The sequence below is a fragment of the Tenrec ecaudatus genome, chromosome 1, assembly GCF_050624435.1.
Source record: "Tenrec ecaudatus isolate mTenEca1 chromosome 1, mTenEca1.hap1, whole genome shotgun sequence".
NCBI classification, from domain to species: Eukaryota; Metazoa; Chordata; class Mammalia; order Afrosoricida; family Tenrecidae; genus Tenrec; species Tenrec ecaudatus.
Window position 1 is genome coordinate 313,730,233 of NC_134530.1, and position 11,872 is coordinate 313,742,104.

Genomic DNA, 11,872 nt, shown 5'->3' on the forward strand with positions numbered 1-11,872 from the left:
ATGAATATAGATGGAAAAATCCTTATGAAAATCTTAGCCAATAGAATAAAGAAGTATATAACAAGAACAATTCATCATGACCAAGTGGGCATGTAGGGATTGTAGCATACAAAAATTCATCAACCTTATTTACCATGTTGAGAAGAAAAAGGACAAGAACTACATGATAATACCAATAGATGCAGAAAAAGCATCTGACACTGAGATAGTGAATGTTTATTGTGCCAACCTGGCTGATAAACACATGTGGAGTTAATTGAAGGGTGGAAACATAAATGGCTCGGTTGGTGAGCCTCGTCTTTCTAGTTCTCGACTCTCTTACTTTGTGATGGTCGGACCAGGGTGTAGCTGCCTTAGCCAGTTCCCTGCTTTAGTTCGCAAGGCTCACTTCCTGCCAGGACATCCCAGAGGAGAAGCAGCATGCACTTACACTGGTGCAGCCCTGAGTGCTGGAACAGCCATGTGGAGATCCCTGCCAGCATAATATGCTTACATGTTCACTGACTTGGCTTTCTTCTGCAGTTGGCATCATAGTGTGTGTTTTGTGAGATGGAGGAGTACTGTGTGGATTGGTGTTGTACATATGGGTTAATGTTGGACTTGTGGGCTTGGGCAGTACTGAGTTGGGATTTTTTGGAGTTTTTATTTTTGATGTGTACTTACCCTTTATATATAACTCTCTCTCATACATATGAGTTTCTGTGGATTTGTTTCTCTAAAGTACCAAGACTAACACAGACACCATTCAACACCTATTCTTAATTAAGATACTCAAGAAGACAGGACTGGAAGTGAATGAACTCAGTATAATTAAAGATATACATGAAAAACCCAACAACCAGAATTATAATCAACGGAGAAAAGTTGAAAACCTTCCCAGTGAAAAGGGAACCAGACAAGGATGCCTCTTATTCCCACTTTTATTCAACGTTATCCTGGAGGTCCTAGCTATATAAGGAAATGGAAGGATATCAAAGGTATACAACTCAGGGAAAAAGAACTGAAGTTATGATTTTCAGATGATATGATTTTATATATATTGAGAGCTCCAAAGTCTACACAATAGGAGTGCTGGGAGTGATAGAGGAAGATGGTAGAGTGCCTGATACAAGATCAACAAGCAGAAGTCGATTGCCAACTGATGGGATTACAGGCAAAGAGATCAAGAAGGTAGTACCCTTCACAGTAGCCAAGCACACATGGAAATATCTAGGGATATACCTAAGCAAAAACAGCAAAAGAGCTGTATGAGAAAACTACAGAACATTATTACAAGAAACCAAAAGGGACCTTCACAATTGGAAAAATATCCCATGCTCGTGGATCAGTAGACTCAATAGTGTAAAGATGTCAACAGCCAGACTAAACACAATGATGCATACATCATTTAAAAAAAAAAGGATGCAGATAGCCCCTGTGCTGAAAGACATCCACTACCCCACCCTACCCCCACCCCCATGCCCGCACTCATTTGGCTTTATGGTCCACAGAGGGGTGGGGGTGGGCAGAGAAAAAAGATGACCATGTGAGAGCAGGGCACTAATCCACCCAAGGGAAGGGTATTGTTTATATCTACACAGGAAAGGGAGAGGAAGTATACCTCATTCCTGTGTGCCAAGCCTTCACGGCAACATTCCTGCTCAGAGTAGCTTGTTCACAGCGAGGATGGCAAGGTCTTGAGACATGACTTGCCCTCCATAGATGACAGTGCTACAGAGGACACCACTGAAGATACAGTTCCAGGAGTGCAGTCTGTATGACCCGCTCACATGGGGGTGGACCAAGAGGGAATCGCAACAGACCAGCAATGGAAGAAAAATCATGAAGTCCCTGAGGAATCAGATTGCAGACTTCTGGCTCAGGTGCTGGGTGGCTGGGGGTGGGAGTGGAGCAGTGCTTGGCACCTCATCTGAACTGGTTGGAGGATATTCACAAGGGGGCCACACTGAAAGTTTAAAGTTGTAACAGGGTGCTGGGGCACTAGATGCCTCCATCCCTGACTGCAGGAAGAGCAATGGGAAGGCGTGCCCCTCGATCATGAATGCTGAGGATTCAAAGGGTATAAGTGCTGTTAGGTAAGCAGGTCCTGGGATGTGGATCCCTGAAAGAAAAGGGGATTGGACTCATGGACTATAACAGGGCCTGCTCGCTATTTGACAGAGATAATCATTTACTCTGGGTCAGGACAACAATTAGACTGGGAACTATTTGTACAGTCTCCCTCTCCTTTTCTTTCTTTTGGTGTCTGTCTATATAAGATAGGCAGGATAAGCAATCCCAAGGAGACAGCAACAGACTGAAAGTTGGGGGTGGGAGGTGGGACAGGAGGAGGCGGGGGAGGGGGTATCATGGTTGGGGGGAGGTGAGTGGTGAGCCAATAACGACACGGACAGATGAATAGCAAGGGACTCAAAGTTGACAATGAGGAGTGTATAGCATTGCTGTTAATTTTTTATCTATTGAAATGTATCCAAGAGGAATTACTGAGAGGTGAACGATGGGTGAACATGAAAGTGGGGCAGGAGGAAAGAAAAAAGAGAAAAGAACAAGAAAGTAAAAATTATATATAGGTATAAATATAGATGTGTATATGTAATTATATATAGGTGTATGCGTGTGTGTGTGAAGGAAGCAGATGGGCTTTGGGCCTCTACTTAAATCTTACCTCAGTACAAGATCAGTTTGTTCTAATAATGCGGTGATGTATGATGCGCACATTTCCGACATGATCGAGGAAGCCAAAATGGGGGGATAAACAAATGTGGTAAAGAAAGTTGAAGGCACTCGGGTATTGAAAGATATAGTGCCTGGGTAATTGGACAGTCCCTCACAGAAGGGCCATACAGAAGGGATGAAATATCCAGGGTGCAGTATAGCGCTGATGACACACATAACTATCCTCTAGTCCTTTAATATTTCCTCCCCTTGCTAGTATGGCCTTTGTCTTACCTCATTAATCTTTTCAGACCTGAGTATGTTCATTTGTATTAAGATCTTTCAATGTATGAAAGCCAAGATAGACAACCCTTCAGAAACAGTAATGAAATAATGATTCCTTGAGGGTACGGGAGGGGGGTGGGGAAGGGAAACTGATAGCAATGATGACTGTTATACCCCACTTGAGGGGAACAAATAACAGAATTGTAAGTGAATTGGATGATGTAAGAAACGGCAAAATAATATATAATAATAAGGCTTCTTGTAGGGTAGAGTAGGGGAGGGAGGGGATAAAGGAGAGCTGATATCAAAGAGTTCAAGAAGAAAGGAAATGTTTTGAAACTGATGGTGGCAGCAATTGTCCAATGATGCTTGAGCTAATTAAATTCAGGCGTGTTATAATATCTGTAAGAGCTCCCAATAAAGTGATTTAAGAGAGAAGGATGAGACCGAATGGGACTTTAAATAATTTTTAAGAGAGGCTTTAAATAATTTATGGCAATGACAAATCTTAGTACCATTTAAAAAATTATTTTATAAAATAATTTCATTTGGGGATCGTACAGCTCTGACCACAATCCATACATCCATCCATCGTGTCAGACACATTTGTACACATGTTGCCATGGTCTTATAAACCATAGACGCAGAAAATCCTGCAGTAGATATTTCACTGTTCATTAAAGAAGCTCTCTGCCCCACCATCCATGCCCAAAGCTGAAAGTCCTCCTAACGTCTTTCCTGAATACCCGGAATTAGTCTACTTTCTTCGCCAGTGCACTTGGTGCATATCTTCTATTCACACCTCTTATAACCTATTTTTGCGTACGTTTAGTGACAGGAAATACATGTGAAATAAAAATTCATGAGAAAATCCAATGTGCACAAGAATATTTTAATGTTAACCTCCTGAAAACTTTATGGTTTGTACATAGTTACATACACTAGTACATATTCCAAAATGTTTGCTGTGGTGAATGCTGAATGACAGAACACAATTGAGGAAAAAATGAATTTGGTTTCCAATTGTCCTCAATCCTCTTGAATTAATTGGAAATCTGAGTCCCAGAACTTCCCCCATATATCAGGATGAAAAATGTTGCAGCACAGTTTTTATTTTCTGCAGTGAAACCATAGAAGCATCCTCTTCCCCAAACAAGAAAACCAAAGCTGTGGGTCCTCAGCGCTCAAGGTCCAATGCAGGCAAACAGGTTCATAGTGGCAAACGACTCTAGCAATCAGTGCTCCGGGAAGGAAACACGGTACCATGGGAAGGAAGCTTAGGCATCAGGCCCCCTTTGACCTTCAAGGTTTCTCGGATCCGGAGGTGCATGGCTGTCAAGATGGCTTTTCACCAGGCTAAGTTGTTCCAGGAAGGAGTTGGTGGAAACTCGTAGCCCAAGGGCGTCTTCTTCACTCCAGCTGACAGTCAGGACGCTGCCCTGAACGGTCAACTGCATATTAATGTGTTCTCCGTAGCGCCATGAAGTTAGGGCCAGGATATGGCGAGCCTTCTCCGCCTCCAGGGGAGACCGCAATGGGATGGCGACTGTGAAGTCGAGATTTCGGTGTGCTGGACCGCGAGGCACACGCACCGGATCTCTAACCGGCCCCGGGGCAGCCTGGGCCTGCACTGCGCCAGGAGCGGGAGCGTCTGCTGTGTCCACCGCCTCTTCGCCACTCTGGCGCTCAGGATCCCCAGGTGCCAGCTGGCCGCAGAGGGCAACGGGGTGCACTTGACGGCCACCGCTAGAGCCACCAGGGCCATGCGGATCGATGCCCCTGGAGCTACTTGCATCTTGGGGACCCTCGGGGCCGCTGGGCGCCTCGTGGCCCCCCTGGGCTCCATCCTGGCCCGCATGGCCACCAGAGCCATCTAGGCGGTCATGGCCTCTGAGGCCTTCACGGCCACCTTGGTCACCGGCATCCTCGGCTCCTCTGTGACCGCGCTGGCCCTCAGGGTGGTGCGTACCTTGTTGGTCATCCCCTGCGCTTGCTGAATCACGGGACACCCCACTGTTGCCGCCACCTGAGGCCCACATGGCGTCTCAACGACCTGCGATTCTCTGCTCCGGAAGTCGCTGATCTCTTCCTTAAACTCCTCCCCTCAGCCACGAGTGGAGCCCAGTGCGCCTGCGCAGGCCCCCAGGCGTCACATGATCGCTTCCCTTCTCAAAGACCCGGATGTTGAGTAATTTTTTAAAAAATAATTAAAATAACGAGATAGCGACTTGGAAACCCACAAAAGACATTGCAGCCTGTTAGTGAGAGTCGCTATGAGTCAACATGGACTCCATGGCGGTGAGTTTGGTTTGGGTTGTTTGAACTGGTTTTTAAACCCGGGGCACCAGTTAGTCTGGACCAGGGAGGTCCAGCCCATGGGGCAGAGGGGACTTGTGACCTGCAATGCAGGCCTGGCGCCACTCACCAGCCTCACTCTGGTTGTAGCAGTTGGCGACCCCTGTCTCCTGCTCCCAGTACTGCAACCCTCCAGCTTCGAACCCTCCCCCCCACACCAAGGTGCTGGAGCTAGGTTTGGGGGTCACTGTCCAAGTGTGAACTGCGTGTCATTCACGTTGCCGACAGTGGCAAAGCGGGACTTCCCGAGGCCCAAGCCAGCCGGGATATCACAGTGTGGAATATCTCAGGAAGTGGGAGCCTGGCGGTGGGGAGCGGCTGAGATCACTGACCTGCGCTTCTCCCCAGCATCCTGCATCCCCGCCTGGAAGTGCCCTCATTGTTACCCCCTGACTCTGCTCTCACTGGTCCTTCCTGGTTCAGGACCAAGATCACTGGGGGCAGCAAGAGCGTCCAGGGCCATGACTATAGTACCAGGGAGTTTCTAGAAAGAATCGGTCACGAGTTCATCCTAGTGGACTCTCTAACTGAACCAAGGTGACAGTGGTTGGATCTCCATGAATAGGTGGCCCAATAGGCGTGAGAACTAGGCCTGCTCACTTTTAGCCAGGCAGAAGAAGCTGACTCAGGTTGTGTGAGGGAGAAGTGAAACTAAAGAGACCGGGAATCCCCAGCCTCGCACCCGTGACCATGACTACCCTCTGGGCCTGAGAGCCAGGCCTGGGTGTTCTCCTGCTCTGAACCTTCTTTGTGCAGTCTCCTGAAGAGCCCTGGACCGGGATGTGCTGCAGGCAGAGGTTTTTCTTAGTTTCAGAATCTCTTTTCTGTGTGCCCTGGGGTGGACCCTAAGAAAGCAAGAATGAATAGTAGTTCTAAGAATGTAAGGATTTCAGAATCTCTTTTCTGTGTGCCTTGGGGTGGACTCTTAGTTTATTTCTTCAAGTGCCTGACAAAAGGAAACAGTGGGCTCGCTACCTCCAAAGTGTTTGAAGGATTCAGTGAAAATCACACAAATTACAGTATGTACCCAAACTACCCAGTAAGTTCAAGGGAATGTTTAATGGGGGTGTTACAATGAACATAGGACTTCAGAAAGGGCCAAAGGAGGCGTGGTTCACAGGATCAGAGGCATCTTCCGACCTGTCACTCCCTAGATCTCAGGCACCGTTGCTAATCTAAATGATCTTCCTTGCCTGGATGGTTTTCCTGAATTAGAACATCCTACTGATTATGTTTTAAAAGTTTTTCTTTTGTTTTTTTTTTTAACTGCAAGAGAAGGGGCTCTTACTATTCCAGTGTTTCATTAATAGCAAGCTAACTCTTTCACCCACTAGATCACTAGGTTGCTGTCTTACAAAGAACAGATCCTCAGTCCTTTATCCTGAGGAGCAGCTGGGGGCTGGCGTGGGGGTGGAGGTCCAACCACTGATGCTTGCATTTGCTGCCAGGCACTGAACTGTTGTGCTACCAGGGCTGCTCAGAATTGCTGTTCATTCTTACAAGTTAATAAGGAACCCAAAGAGATTTTATTTAAAAAAATTTTTTTAGATTTTGTTCATGCATTTTCTATCTACCAATATTAACCATGTGAAAAATTGGAGCAGAATTAACATTTTCAGATGAGTTTAAAATACTATTAATAATTCATTAAACATTACCGGTGATAATATATTTTCATAAATAAATACGTTCCATAGTAAAAGTATACAGTAAGAGTGGATCATTTTACAAACTTACAGTCAGTTTGAGTTGAAGATTTCTGGACTTTCACATCTGTTTCTGTACTAAGTAATTTTGCTTGTGCTGTATACTAAAAAAGAATCTAGCATCATACAAATAAAGTTAGAAAAGGGAGTTTTGGGGGGTTTTCTCCTCACATGAGGAACTTTATTTGTCTTGGTCTGGGAAGGGAGACTGGGATGCGAAGGACCAGTGCCCACCTCTGGGGGCTTTCCCGGACAACAGATGTTCCTCCTTTCGGGTTTAGAAGAAACACCCCCATTGATGAAATCCCTACAGAAGGCCACAGAGTGACCACCAGGCAGCCTGCAGGAGGGCGGTTCGCCCCAGACATTGCCAGGCCCTTGGAGAGCAGGGCCTGGAGGTCCACCTCCACTTGGATGGTTGGGGAGCACACAGGCACACCATCGCGGCCCACTAGGAACTTCTCAAAGTTCCAAGTCATATCGTTGCAGCACATGGGCGACCAGGTGCTAAGCTCAGGGTCGGTCATGAGAGCCGTGGAATTGTTACTGGGCGCGGCAGGGCATCCCAGATGAAGACAGAGCGGGTGTGCCTGTGGCGCCATTCACCCCTCAATGCTCCAACAGGGAGAAGTGGGGCTTGTACCCGATCGGAAGTGCTTGAGGGAATTCAGAATCTGTTCGTTTGTGGCGTTCTCCTGATGTGCAAACTGGTGGCCCTGGAAATCTAGCAGGACCAGGCCCCGGGGGCCAAGGCGCCACTGCAGATCGTTCATCTGGGTGTAGTTAAGGACCGCAGTGCCACAGAGTGACTGCGGTTCTCGATGAGCAGCACCTGGCCCTGCAGCGAGGCCGGGTTCACGGGCTGTAACAGGTTTTGTCATTTGGGTGGGCCAGGATTCTCCCCGACATAATCTAAAACAATGTAGTCCACTCCAGGACTGGACCATCTGTGAAGAAACCAAGCAGCTGTGGGAAGAATGGAGTACCTCTTTAGTCTGGTCACCACCTTGTACTTTGAGGGAGATTTCTTTTGGGGTGTAGCCCTACTCTTAGTAATAGATGGACAGTATTCAGAAACCAGCACATGTCTGTTGAATCTGGATCCTGCGTGTGGTTCATTGGCCTCCTATTATATTACCTGGTGATGACAGGTCCTTTCAGCAGACTGTTGACTTCAGATTCATTCAGCTCAGGATCCACCAGCCTGTGATCTTTCTCCTTCATCTTCTTACTTCCTGTTCATCAGTGCCTGCAACTACACAAGTCAGGAGCAGACTCCAACTTACATTGGACCCCTGGAATTGAACGGGGTCGGACTTACCCGTTTCTACAATGGTATGAGACATTTCTTGAGATAAATCTCTTTCTCTGTACACACCCACACAAGTGCCACTGGGAGGGGTGTGGGGAGATTGGAAGCCTCATACAGTGGTGATGAGACTGGAAAATAGTACCAACCACTGTGTGAAGCCGTATGTTGCTTCCTCATACAGCTGGGAATGGACATGCCCTTCAATGGCACTACTAGGAATATCCCCTACAGAAATAGGCAGCAGAGGGTGGACATGTTCACTGCAATACTATTCACAACAGCAAGAAGCTGGAGAACAACCTCAATGCTCATCATGGGAAGAATCCTTAAATAAACTTTGCTACACACACCCAAAGGGATTTTATGAATTGTTAAAGAATGATGATACAACTGTGACACACCTCACGACATGGATGGATTTGGAAGGTATTATGTTGAGCAAAGTGAGAGAAACACAAAGAGAAAACTACTGTGCAAGACCACTGTTACTTTTAAAAACCAAGGAAAGATTTTATGACCAAAGAAACAGACTCTGAACAGCATCTGTGGTTGTCTTAAAGTAGTCATCTAAAGTGTCAACTAAATCCACAAGGAAGAAGTACACCAACCTGTGTCATGAAAATCTCAAACTCATCATCATCAACTCAATGCTGACTCATAGCGACCCCCCTGTAGGTTTCTGAGCCTGTAACTGTTTAAGGGAGTAGAAATCCCAGTCTTTCCAGAGCTACTGGTGTGGTGGAACTGCCAACCAAACGGGACGCAGCCTAACTCATGACCTTTATACTGCCAAGGCACAAGGATCGTAAATAATAAAATCAGAATCCCTAGGAGGGAATGGTATCAGCATAAATTGTGAACACTTGGTGTTCAGAAGGCTGGGCTGGAGCGAGGAGACAGGTACAGTGTTCCAGGGCTCCAGGAAGGCCACGTGGGGGCTAGATGGCAGGTGCCCAAGACTGGCCCTTGACTTCAACAAGTAACAACAACTGAAGGATAAGTCAGTCAGAGGTCCAGCTTTGATTTCTAAACAGGTACCAATCCAACTAGTGAGGCCAGGGCAGTGATAGGAGCCTAGGGTGAGAGGGAGGACAACCAGGCCCTGCAGGACAGCAGCAGAAGGCCCATAGCTCAGGTGCAAGGCTCAGAGCAAGCACACCCAGCAGCAGAGCTGTCTCCACACACAGGAAGACTTGAGGCACTCAGGAATAAGAGACACCCAAGTTAAAGCTCGCTGTCAGTTCAGGTACAGCAGGCCCTGGAGCTGCTCTGCCCTCTGCCTGCTGACTTAGACTTTGGAAAGGCGAGTCCTGTGGGCAATGAGAGGAGGCCCCGCTCCAGGGAGAGGCACTCCACATTCCCCAAGGAAATGCCATTAACTTCAAACGTGTTTCTCTAGAAAATATCTGACTTCTTAAACAGTAATAAATGTTTAGTTTCTGAGGTAGTTAGTTTGTTGTGCCAACTTGGCTGATAAACACATGTGGGGTTAATTGAAGGGTGGAGAGATAAATGGCTCGGTGAGGCTCACCTTTCTAGTTCTTGGGTCTGTTGCTTTCTCATGAACGGGCCAGGGTGAAGCTGCCTTAGCCGGTTCCCTGCTTTAGCTGGCAAGGCTCACTTCCTGCAAGACATCCCTGAGGAGAAGCCACATGGATCTATTCCAATGCAGCCCTGGGTGCTAGAGCACCCGTGTGGTGACCCCTGCCAGCGCTGAGATGTTTGCACATTCACTGACTTGGCTTTCCTCCTGCAGTCGGCATCATAGTGTGTGTTTTGTGAGATGGAAGAGGACTTTGTGGATTGGTGTCAGACAAACTATCACATGGATTAATGGGTTAATGTTGGACTTGTGGGCTTGGGCAGCACTGGGTTGGGATGTTTTCTTTTTGTTGTTGTTGTTTTCATTAAGTTTTTTTTTCCTTTTTTAAACATTTTATTGGAGGCTCATACAACTCTTATCACAATCCATACATACATCAATTGTGTAAAGCACATCTATATATTCATTGACCTCATCATTCTGAAAACATTTGCTCTCCATTTAAGCCCTTGGCATCAGCTCATTTTCCCCTCCCTCCCCGCTCCCTTCTCCCTCATGAGCCCTTGATAATTTTTAAATTATTATTTTGTCATATCATGCCCTGTCCAATGTCTCCCTTCACCCACTTTTCAGTTGTCCGCCCCCCAGGGAGGAGGTCACATGTAGATCCTTGTAATCGGTTCCCACTTTCCAACCCACTCTCCCTCTACTCTCCCAGTATCACCACTCACACCACTAGTCCTGAAGGTATCATCAGCCCCGGATTCCCTGTGTTTCCAGTTCCTGTCTGTACCAGTGTACATCTTCTGGTATAGCCAGACTTGTAATTTAGAATTGGGATCGTGATGGTGTGGGAGGGAGGAAGCATTTAGGAACTAGAGGAAAGTTGTATTTTTCACCCTTGCTACATCACACCTTGACTGGCTCATCTCCCCTAGACCCCTCTGCAAGAGGATCTCCAGTGGCCGACAAATGGGCTTTGGGTGTCCACTCTGCACTCCCTCCTTCATTCACTATGGTAAGACTTTTTTTGTTCTGATGATGCCTTATACCTGATCCCTTCGACACCTCGTGATTGCACAGGCTGGTGTGCTTCTTCCGTGTGGGCTTTGTTTCTTCTGAGTTAGATGGCCACTTGTTTACCTTCAAGCCTTAAAGACCCCAGATGCTACACCTTTTGATAGCTGGGCACCATCAGCTTTCTTTGCCACATTTGCTTATGTACCTATTTGTCTTCAGCGGTCCTATCATGGAGGTGCGCATCCAATGATATGATTTTTTCTTCTTTGATGCCTGATAACTGATCCCCTTGACACATCATGGCATGTTCTTCCATGTGGGCTTTGTTGCTTCTGAACTAGATGGCCCCTTGTTTACCATCAAGCTTTTAAACCAGACTCTATATCTTTTGATAGACAGAAACCGTCAGGTTTCTTCACCACATTTGCTTATTCACCTGCTTTGTCTTCAGTGGTTGTGTCAGGAAGGTGAGCATCATAGAATGCCAATATAATAGAAGAAAGTATTCTTGCATTGAGGGAGTACTTGAGTGGAGGCCCAATGTCCTTCCCCTACCTTAATACTAAACCTATAAATATAGGCACATAGATCTATTTCCCCATCCTCATATATAAATAAAGTTGCACATATATACATATCTATCTAGACCTCTATAAATGCCCTTTGCCTCCCAGCTCTTTCCTCTATTTCCCTTGACTTTCCTCCTGCCCCACTATCATGCTCAGTCCCCACCTAGGTTTCAGCAATTCCTCTTGGTTACCTTATCCTTCATTATGCCCTACCAGGCCTCCCACACCCTCTTCACCACCAATTTGGATCACTTGTTGTTGCCTTGTTCTTCGGTTTGTTAGCACCGCATCCTTTCCCCCCACTTCCCCATCTCCCATATCCCCCCGGAACTGTTGGTCCCATTGTTTTCTCCTCTAGATTGTTCATCCAGCCTATCCTACTTAGACAGACCTGCGGAGATAATAACATGCACAAAAAGCAAAACCA

The 11,872-nt window shown here is 46.6% G+C and overlaps 1 pseudogene; it reads right to left on the reverse strand.

The window, feature by feature from the left end:
• Nucleotides 1-7,168: 7,168 nt before the first annotated feature.
• On the reverse strand, nt 7,169-11,648 carry LOC142442273 (glutathione peroxidase 1-like; annotated as a pseudogene).
• Between the last annotated feature and the right edge of the window lie 224 nt (nt 11,649-11,872).